The sequence below is a fragment of the Labeo rohita genome, chromosome 25, assembly GCF_022985175.1.
Source record: "Labeo rohita strain BAU-BD-2019 chromosome 25, IGBB_LRoh.1.0, whole genome shotgun sequence".
NCBI classification, from domain to species: domain Eukaryota; kingdom Metazoa; phylum Chordata; class Actinopteri; order Cypriniformes; family Cyprinidae; genus Labeo; species Labeo rohita.
Genome location: NC_066893.1, coordinates 28,784,935 through 28,795,034, shown reverse-complemented (window position 1 = coordinate 28,795,034; position 10,100 = coordinate 28,784,935).

Genomic DNA, 10,100 nt, shown 5'->3' with positions numbered 1-10,100 from the left:
GTATCTGCAAAACTATCAGCTATTGGCCAGATTTTATAACTTTATCAGTATAGGCAAAACAGTCGTCCGATTGTTGTTTTTTTGCAGATTTTACAACTTAGTATCTGCCAAACTACTGACCGATTAAAAGGTTATTGGTCAGATTTTACAACTTAGTTATCAGTATCTGCAAAGCTATTGGCCGATTATTGGTTACTGGCCAAATTTGAAGACATAGTTATCAGTATCTGCGAAACTATCGGCCAATTAATCGGTTATTAGCCATATTTTACAACTTAGTTATCTGAAAAATCATCAGCCGATTAATCGGTTATTGGCCAGATATTACAACATAGTTATCTGAAAAACTATCGAATGATCAATTGGTTATTGGCCAAATTTTAAACTTAGTATCTGCAAAACTATAGACTGATTAATAGGTTATTTGTCAGATTTTACAACGTAGTTATCAGTATCTGCAAAGCTATTGGCCAGTTATTGGCTATTAGCCAAATTTTACAACTTAGTTGTCAGCATCGGCAAAACTATTGGTTGGTTATTTGGTTACTGGCCATATTTCACAACTTAGTTATCTGCTATCAGCCAGATATTAAAACTTAGTTATCTGTAAAGCTATCAGATGATTAAATTGGTTATTGGCCAAATTTTACAACTTAGTATTTGCAAAATTACTGACTGATTAATAGGTTATCGGTCAGATTTTACAACTTAGTTATCCGCAAAATTATCAGTGGATTAATCGGTTATTGGCCAGATTTGACAACTTTATCAGTATCAGCAAAACTATCTGCTGATTTTGTTGTTGTTGTTGTTATTGGCCAGATTAACAACTTAGTATCTGCAAAACATACAGCCAATTAATCAGTTATTGAACAGAGTTTACAACTGTTCTCTGCAAAATCACTGGCCATTTCAACTTAGTTATAAGTATCTGCAAAACCATTGGCTAATTAATCAATTATTGGCCATATTTTACAACTTTATCAAACGATTGGCCAATTTTTTTTTTGTTTGTTTGTTATTGGCCAGACTAACATCTTAGGACCTGCAAAACTATCAGCCGATTAATCGGTTATTGAACATATTTTACAACTTCGTTACCTGCATAACTATTGGATGATTAATTGGTTTTTGGCCAAATTTTACAACTTGGGTTATCAATATCAGCAAAATCCACTATCAACAGGAACAGTGGGAAAACTTCATGATTGGAAAGTCGATTGGAAAACTTGTAGTAAAATAGTTAATTCACTTGCTAAAAACATAAACAGCAAACAAATTCTGAGTGCATGTCATATTGCTTTAATAAACAAATTTTCCTAATAATAACATACTTCAGCATGTCTGAAGTGCTCAGGTCTCATTGAGCTGAATGTGATTGTGTTCATATACACCTGTATGGTCCACGGCGTCCATTGAAGATCACATCAGAGACACCGAAGAGCTAAAACACAAACACCTGACCGACCCAAACACGCACAGACCCGCACAGGAAACGAGCGCTGTATTTCCCGTGCTTTTGTCACACGTCCCTTTTGTATCACAAGCTAAAGACTCTTTGAAGACTTTCAGAAATCCAGCGAGTCTCTGAACGAAGCCTGAAAGCTGTTTATTTAGCGTGTGTCCATGTCTTTTCAAAGTTAAGATTAGTTAGCCAAGCCAAGCAGCTTGTGTTTGTACATCCGTGCAAAGGGTCAAAACCTGAACAAGGGATGAAAAACACTGAATTTACAGCCTGAATGCTGGTTCACACTGTTTATGTCAATTCTAGTCAAACGTTCGAACAGGCACATGTAAACACAATTCACAAAAGCCGCCTTTCCTCTACCTCACAAAGAAAGCATTAGCAAACCCATTTAAAGACTTTAGGTCTTCATTCACTTATTATATTCACATAATGCTTTTCTATTTGTTTTTCTGTGGCTTTTATAGATACACTGACCTCAGTGGCCTGCAGGTATGATTTACAACGGCTGTGTTCCACATAATACACTATTATACTTCTCATACTATTTTGGTAGTATGTATACTGTGATTTATATTTATAGAAACTCAAAATGATCTACTACTTGTGCCAAAATGTGCAGTGGAAAACACTGTGTAGAGTATTTTATTCCATAATGCAATATGCTCAATTTGACCTTCCATTTTTAATGTGAAGAAAGAATCAAGTGTAATATTCTGAAAATGTTCTTGACACATTATTCATACTGACAGAAGTCAAAACAAAACTACATAAAACTGATTTAAACTTAATATAAGTATCTCCAAAATGATAACTGGAAGACACTTGTTGAATTAGACATGCAAAGTAATGATTAAGGTCATTTACAATAACAATAATAGTAAAAATAAAAATAATAATTTATGATTTGCATTTTCTTTAGTAAAAACTAAATAGCAAAAACCCAAAACACTTTGGTAAACACATAATAATTTTCATTATTTTTAGAAAATGTACAAATAATTTAAGCTCAAAGTAAAAGCCACATAAAACACCACAAACACAACAAGCAAATAAAATGAAATAAATAGAAATAAAATAATAATAATAATAACAGTAAACAAAAAATTGCAGAAAGAAAATTGCATAGCAACAACCTTGTAATCCTCCAAAATACTCTAGAAACAGCATAACAACACCTTGGCAACCACCCAGAATACCCTAGAAACTGCACAGCAACATGGTAAAAGGTAAAAAACAAACAAACAAACAAAAAAAACACATAAAATACCTTACAATTGCATGGCAACACCTTGGCAACCACCCAGAATACCCCAGAAACTGCATAACAGTGACTTGGAAACCACCCAGAATACCCTGTCTGCATAGCAACACCTTGGCAAAAACATAAAATGCCTTAAAACGCCATAGCAACACCTTGGCAACCGCCCAGAATACCCTAGAAACTGTATAACAATGCCTTGGAAGCCACCCAGAATACGCTGTCTGCACAGCAACACCTTGGCAACCGCCCAAAATACCCTAGAAACTGCATAACAACACCTTGGAAACCACCCAGAATACCATAGAAACTGCATAGCAACGTGGTAAAGGTTTAAAAAAAACACACACCAAAACACCTTAAATACCTTTAAAAAACACCTTAATACCTTAAAACTGCATAATAGCAACAACTTGGCAACCGCCCAGAATAACATATCTGCATAGCAACACCTTGGTAACCACCTAGAAACTGCATAGCAACGTGGTAAAACGTAAAAAAACACATTAAATCTTTTTTAAATCTTAAAACTGCATAGCAACACCTTGGCAGCCATCCAGAATACCCCAGAAACTGCATAACAACACCTTGGCAACCACCAAGAATACCATAGAAACTGCAGAGAAATGCCCTGGTAACCATCCAAAATACCCTAGAAACTTTATAAGAACATGGTAAAATTACAAATTGTTCATATTCCTGTATTAAAAATATGTTTTTAAGACTTTTAGAAGAAAGTACAAAAAAAAAGTTATTTTAACATTTTATAAATGTAAGGTTGAAAAAACTTAAGGGACAAACACAATATACTAACTACAGCAACATTTCAACACTCTTACACATGAGGGAAACACAATGAAGAGACATAAAGATGTAAAATTATTACTAAAAACACCAGAAAAGAACAGAAACTTTCCCCTAATTGAAAAATAAAGCAAATATATAAGATGTTAACACCAGGATCAAAACTAGCAATGCAATATTATGACAATCACTATACAGAATATTCTGAATCATCTAGAGGAAGACGTTTTAAACTTCCTGTGAAGCTTCTGGATCAGATCACAAAGAGACGCTTCAGTAAGACTGATATGAGAACAGATCTGTCCATCAAAAACACTGACAAACTGGCCGCAGTCAGCATGAGCAGGGAACCCTGGGTAAGAGCCTGAAGAGCTTCATTATAATCAATGACTGGTCAGCGCCGGAGGGAGTGATTTCTGTCTAATCAGGGGTCAGCGGTTCAGTCCGACTCCCCTCTGATTCCCACACAGTCACAGTTAAGCCCTGATCAGCTTCACTGACTAGTCTCTTGAGCTCCTGGTCTGTAGTACTGGTGAGAAGTTGCCCTTTAGCCCTGACTTAAAATCAGTCTAAGGAGATCTTTCTGAAAACTCTCAAGGTATAGATTTATCAAAGCTCTTAATACGGTTTCCTCCACATTGACCTTCTCTCTCTTACACTGTTCTTATCAAATGAACCCACTAAGGGACTCTGAAATGTCAGGGTCAAAGTTCAAAGCAATGGGAAACGTATAGCGCACGGCAGTATTAGGATCAGACGTTACTAGAAAGGCTGACCAAACCAAAACAGGTTAAAGCGCTCGATCTTAATGCAGAATGTTTCCATTTAACATGTATTTTGAGCTGCAGCTCGTCATATTAATGGAGTGTTTCACTAGTTAGCAGTAAACTCACTTGGATATGTTTGTAGATTTGGGTTGGATGTTATCTTTGGAATGGAAAAATTAATATTTTATTTGTAAACATCATACTTTTGTTGGCTTATTTCAGTTAATGTTATTGTACTAGTGAGCTAAGCTAGCAGTAGTACTGACAGAGTCTCGTAAGCATCGCTGAAGACGCGAAAAGCGAAGGAACAGACAAACCGATTCAACTGAGTGAGTCATTTACGCTAGAACCGCAAGCGATTCACTTGCAAAAACCAGATCAAATTAAAAGAGTCATTCATTGACATCACTTCTAATGATCACTTCAAAAAGCATATCGCGAATCATTTAATTGATTCTGGACTTCGGAGCGCATATCGCGATTCATTTAATTGATTCGGGACTTCGGAGCGCATATCGCGAATCATTTGATTCATTCGGGATTTCGTATTCATATGATTGATTCGGGACTTCGGAGCGCATATCGCGATTCATTTGATTCATTCGGGAGTTCGGAGCGCGTTTGATTCAAATGGGACTCTGGAGCGCATATCGCGAATCATTTGATTCAATCGGGACTTCGTGTTCATATGATTGATTCGGGACTTAGGAGCGCATATCGCGAATCATTTGATTCAATCGGGAGTTTGGAGCGCATATCGCGAATCATTTAATTGATTCGGGACTTCGGAGCGCGTATCGCGATTAATTTGATTGATTCGGGACCTTGGAGCGCATATCGCGATTCATTTAATTGATTCGGGACTTCGGAGCGCGTATCGCGAATCATTTGCTTGATTCGGGACTTCGGAGCGCATATCGCGATTCATTTGATTCATTCGGGAGTTCGGAGCGAATATAGCGATTCATTTGATTCATTCAGGAGTTCGTATTCATTTGATTGATTCGGGACCTTGGAGCGCATATCGCGATTCATTTGATTCATTCGGGAGTTCGGAGCGCATATCGCGATTCATTTGATTCATTCGGGAGTTCGGAACGCGTATCGCGATTCATTTAATTGATTCGTGAGTTCGGAGCGCGTATCGCGATTCATTTGATTCATTCGGGAGTTCGGAGCGCATATCGCGATTCATTTGATTCATTCGGGAGTTCGGAGCGCATATCGCGATTCATGTGATTCAGTCAGGACTTCGTATTCATTTGATTGATTCGGGACCTTGGAGCGCATATCGCGATTCATTTGATTGATTCGGGAGTTCGGAGCGCATATCGCGATTCATTTGATTCATACGGGAATTCGTATTCATTTGATCGATTCGGGACCTTGGAGCGCATATCGCGATTCATTTGATTGATTCGGGAGTTCGGAGCGCATATCGCGATTCATTTGATTCATTCGGGAGTTCGGAGCGAATATAGCAATTCATTTGATTCATTCGGGAGTTCGTATTCATTTGATTGATTCGGGACCTTGGAGCGCATATCGCGATTCATTTGATTCATTCGGGAGTTCGGAGCGCATATCGCGATTCATTTAATTGATTCGTGAGTTCGGAGCGCGTATCGCGATTCATTTGATTCATTCGGGAGTTCGGAGCGCATATCGCGATTCATGTGATTCATTCGGGAGTTCGGAGCGCGTATCGCGATTCATTTGATTCATTTGGGAGTTCGGAGCGCATATCGCGATTCATGTGATTCATTCGGGAGTTTGGAGCGCGTATCGCGATTCATTTGATTCATTCGGGAGCTCGAAGCGCGTATCGCGAATCATTTGATTCATTCGGGAGTTCGTATTCATTTGATTGATTCGGGACCTTGAAGCGCATATCGCGATACATTTGATTCATTCGGGAGTTCGGAGCGCATATCGCGCTTCATTTGATTCATTCGGGAGTTCGGAGCGCATATCGCGCTTCATTTGATTCATTCGGGAGTTCGGAGCGCATATCGTGATTCATTTGATTCATTCGGGAGTTCGTATTCATTTGATTGATTCGGGACCTTGAAGCGCATATCGCGCTTCATTTGATTCATTCGGGAGTTCGGAGCGCGTATCGCGATTCATTTGATTCATTCGGGAGCTCGAAGCGCGTATCGCGAATCATTTGATTCATTCGGGAGTTCGTATTCATTTGATTGATTCGGGACCTTGAAGCGCATATCGCGCTTCATTTTATTCATTCGGGAGTTCGGAGCGCATATCGCGCTTCATTTGATTCATTCGGGAGTTCGGAGCGCATATCGTGATTCATTTGATTCAGTCAGGACTTCGTATTCATTTGATTTATTCGGGACCTTGGAGCGCATATCGCGAATCATTTGATTCATTCGGGAGTTCGTGTTCATGTGATTGATTCGGGACTTCGGAGCGCGTATCGCGCTTCATTTGATTCATTCGGGAGTTCGGAGCGCATATCGTGATTCATTTGATTCAGTCAGGACTTCGTATTCATTTGATTTATTCGGGACCTTGGAGCGCATATCGCGAATCATTTGATTCATTCGGGAGTTCGTGTTCATGTGATTGATTCGGGACTTCGGAGCGCGTATCGCGAATCATTTGATTGATTCTGGTTGAGATCAGCAGGACTTTAAGTAGAAAACATCAAACTTTTAAGGCAGTACAGTTATAAAAACAAATCAAAACCAAAAAAATAAAAAAAAGAAAGAAAGAAACTGTACACATACAAATCTCTTTAAAAATGTTAACCATGGTTTTACAATAGTAAAAGTATAGCAACCATGCTTTTTGTATAACCACAGTTTTTCTACAAATGCCATGGTTAAACTTTGGTCAGTGTAGCAAAACCATGGCCGGGGGGTTGGGGGTCTAAGGGATGTGTTGCCAGGTTTACAAAAATGTAATAAATTTACACCTTAGAAGTTACATAGGATGAAGATAGAGATGCAGTTGTTTAGCTTTAGAAAAAAGTAAAAAAAAAACACTCATAACACCCTGGCAACAATGTAGGTGAATTCTGCTCAGGCAAACACCATTCATATGTTTACAAAATGTACAAATCCAATTTCTTTAAGCCTTTTTTTTCCCCTAAAGCTCACTGCTGCCCTCTATATGCAGGTGAGGAAACTACAGTATGTGGGTACGTTCATTAAAAACTATTAAAATAAGTCAAATAAAAACAAACAGCACATTTACCGTGGATTCCAGTGACTACTGCAGGGTTTTTTTATTGTAAGCCATCCCAAAGCATCAACAAATCCATCCCAGGTGTTCAACTTCACTTATTCAGACAGGAAATGACATCACGGATGCACCTGGAGCCCGTCTCAGTCCAACTTGCCATCAGCGCAGTTTCTTTCACACTACTAACATGATTAATCCAGTTACTTTTCAGCACAGATGCGGCCGTGTAATTATTTGTTTAAATATATAAACGAGCCGAAAGCCCCTCAAGTGGTGTGTACATTAAAACTACATAACACACAGTGACAGATGTGTATAAAACATCCTCTAATGCACCAAAGCCAGGTGTCCCTACTAAATGGGCCACTGCGGATGTCTCTGTGTTAAAGCAAACAGTCCAGCTTGTGTACGCCTGCAATCATTAATGTAATTATACGTGACAGTCAAAGCAGGTCACGATTTAGGGCGCATCCTGTTTTCTGGGTTCTTCTGCAGGTTTTCTCAATGAAACCAGCAGGTTTTTGGCATCCAGTCTGAGGACTACAGATAGAACGAGAGAATATCCTCCATGCATAACCCTGTATGCATCTCTCAGAGAGAAGAAGAGAAGAAAAACACTCTTTTTCGCTCGCGTTTCACGGTCTCTTTCACTCAGGCTGGTTTAAAATGAAAACAAAGACTTTCAGCACAACATCCTTTCAAGAACATCTTAAAAGTAAAGTTTTTTCATTGCTTCTGAAGCCTGAAAGCAGGCAATGATTTCATGCAAATGACTAAATAACACTAACTCTCTTACAGATTAATCATGCAATCTGAATGATTAATTAAATGCACATGCATGCAACTTTCTATTAGTCCAAAAGTGTAAGAACATTTGTTAAAATGACTTTTTTTTTAAATTATATCATAGGCATAACAATATAGTCAGAGTCTGCTAAAGTTACCAAAAATACTACTGCTTCATTTTACACCCCTAAATCCTAAAAATACAAAAGGCAAATGGGAAAAAAAATATCCCTGACTTCTCTCAAACCACCTTGACCCAGTAATTGCACATTTGTTTACATCAGTTTTCTCATTTTTTTTAAAGACTTAAACAAGGAAACTCAATTCTTTTGCGCCATCTAGCGGTCCAGTAGGCTATATACACTGTACAGGCCTCCCGTTGGCTTTAAAATCTATTAATTTCAGTGATTCATAACTGAGAAACATGGGAAAAAACTGGCAAATAAATAAAAATAATAATAATAATAATAAATTGTAATAAAATATTTAAAGTAAATAAAGTATTTGTAAGTAAAATAAAAAACAAGAACGTAATAAAAGTTATAATATAAATAGTAATTATTATAATATAAAAATTACAATGATTATTATCTGAATAAGCAAAGGCGGACTGTGATTGGTCCATTCTGACAAGCGCTGAGAAAAGTAACATGCATCAAGACAGTTTTCATTCATTCATTTTTCGGTATTAAATCATCTGATATAATACAGTCTTGTTGTAAGGGAGCATAATTTCGGCACGGCGGCCAGAAACAAACACTTATCTTACCATTCAGATGAGTTAAACTTTGTTTTGATTGACGTATTTGGATGAGGGAACGCCACAGGCCTGTAACACCTATAAAATCTTCTTACATCCACAGATATTTAGAGTTATGGATATTAAATAATCGAAACTTATTACTTTATGACGAGCAGACATTCTTAACACAGAGGCTACATGTATTTTTTTATATATATATTTACAATTTGAGTAATTTATCAGTGCTTTATTATGGATTCGTTAGTTTTACATTTACCCGCCTTTAAACGTCACTAAAATAGTGAACGCTGATTGGTCACGTTGCTTGTCAATCAGTACTGTGAACGCGGTTGAGACTTAAAATAATAATAAGAAAACAAAACAAAAATAAATAAATGTATGCGTATATTAAGGTAAAGAAAAAAGAAAATAAAATGTAAAAAATCAGGGATAAATAAAATCAGTATAAAGCCTGCGTTGTCACGTGACATTTGTTACTTTTCTCAGCGCTGGTCAGAATGAACCAATCACGATCGAATGTAAGACTAAACGTTTAGCTTTTCACGTCTCGTAGTCGATTGTATTACATCTCCAATGTGAAAAACGCGTTTTTTAATTTTTAAAACTGATTTTGACTGCCGGTACTTGCGTGGACATCATTGTTTACACTTTTTAACGCTGTAATCTCGTTTAGTTTTAGTTCATATATATATATATATATGAATTAGCCTGACGCTGTAAGTACACGTAGCAATTTTTTTTTTGTTAATTAAATAATAGCTAAAAAGAAAACAAATATAACAGAAAAAGAATAGAGAAAGCTAGTTATAGAGGCCTTTTTATAGAAAGCAAGCAGTTAGAAAACAGATAGATAAAACGGAATTAGACTAGAGTGTACTAGAGTTTTTAATTTTAATTTTAATTTTATAAATTTGAGTTTTTTAGTCAATTTTACATAAATGTTTAGTCAATTTTACTAACTTAAACTTGAAAAATGCATTTAATTTTTATTTTAGTTTTTTTATAAGTTTAAGTTTTTGATCTAATGTTTATATTTTATTTTAT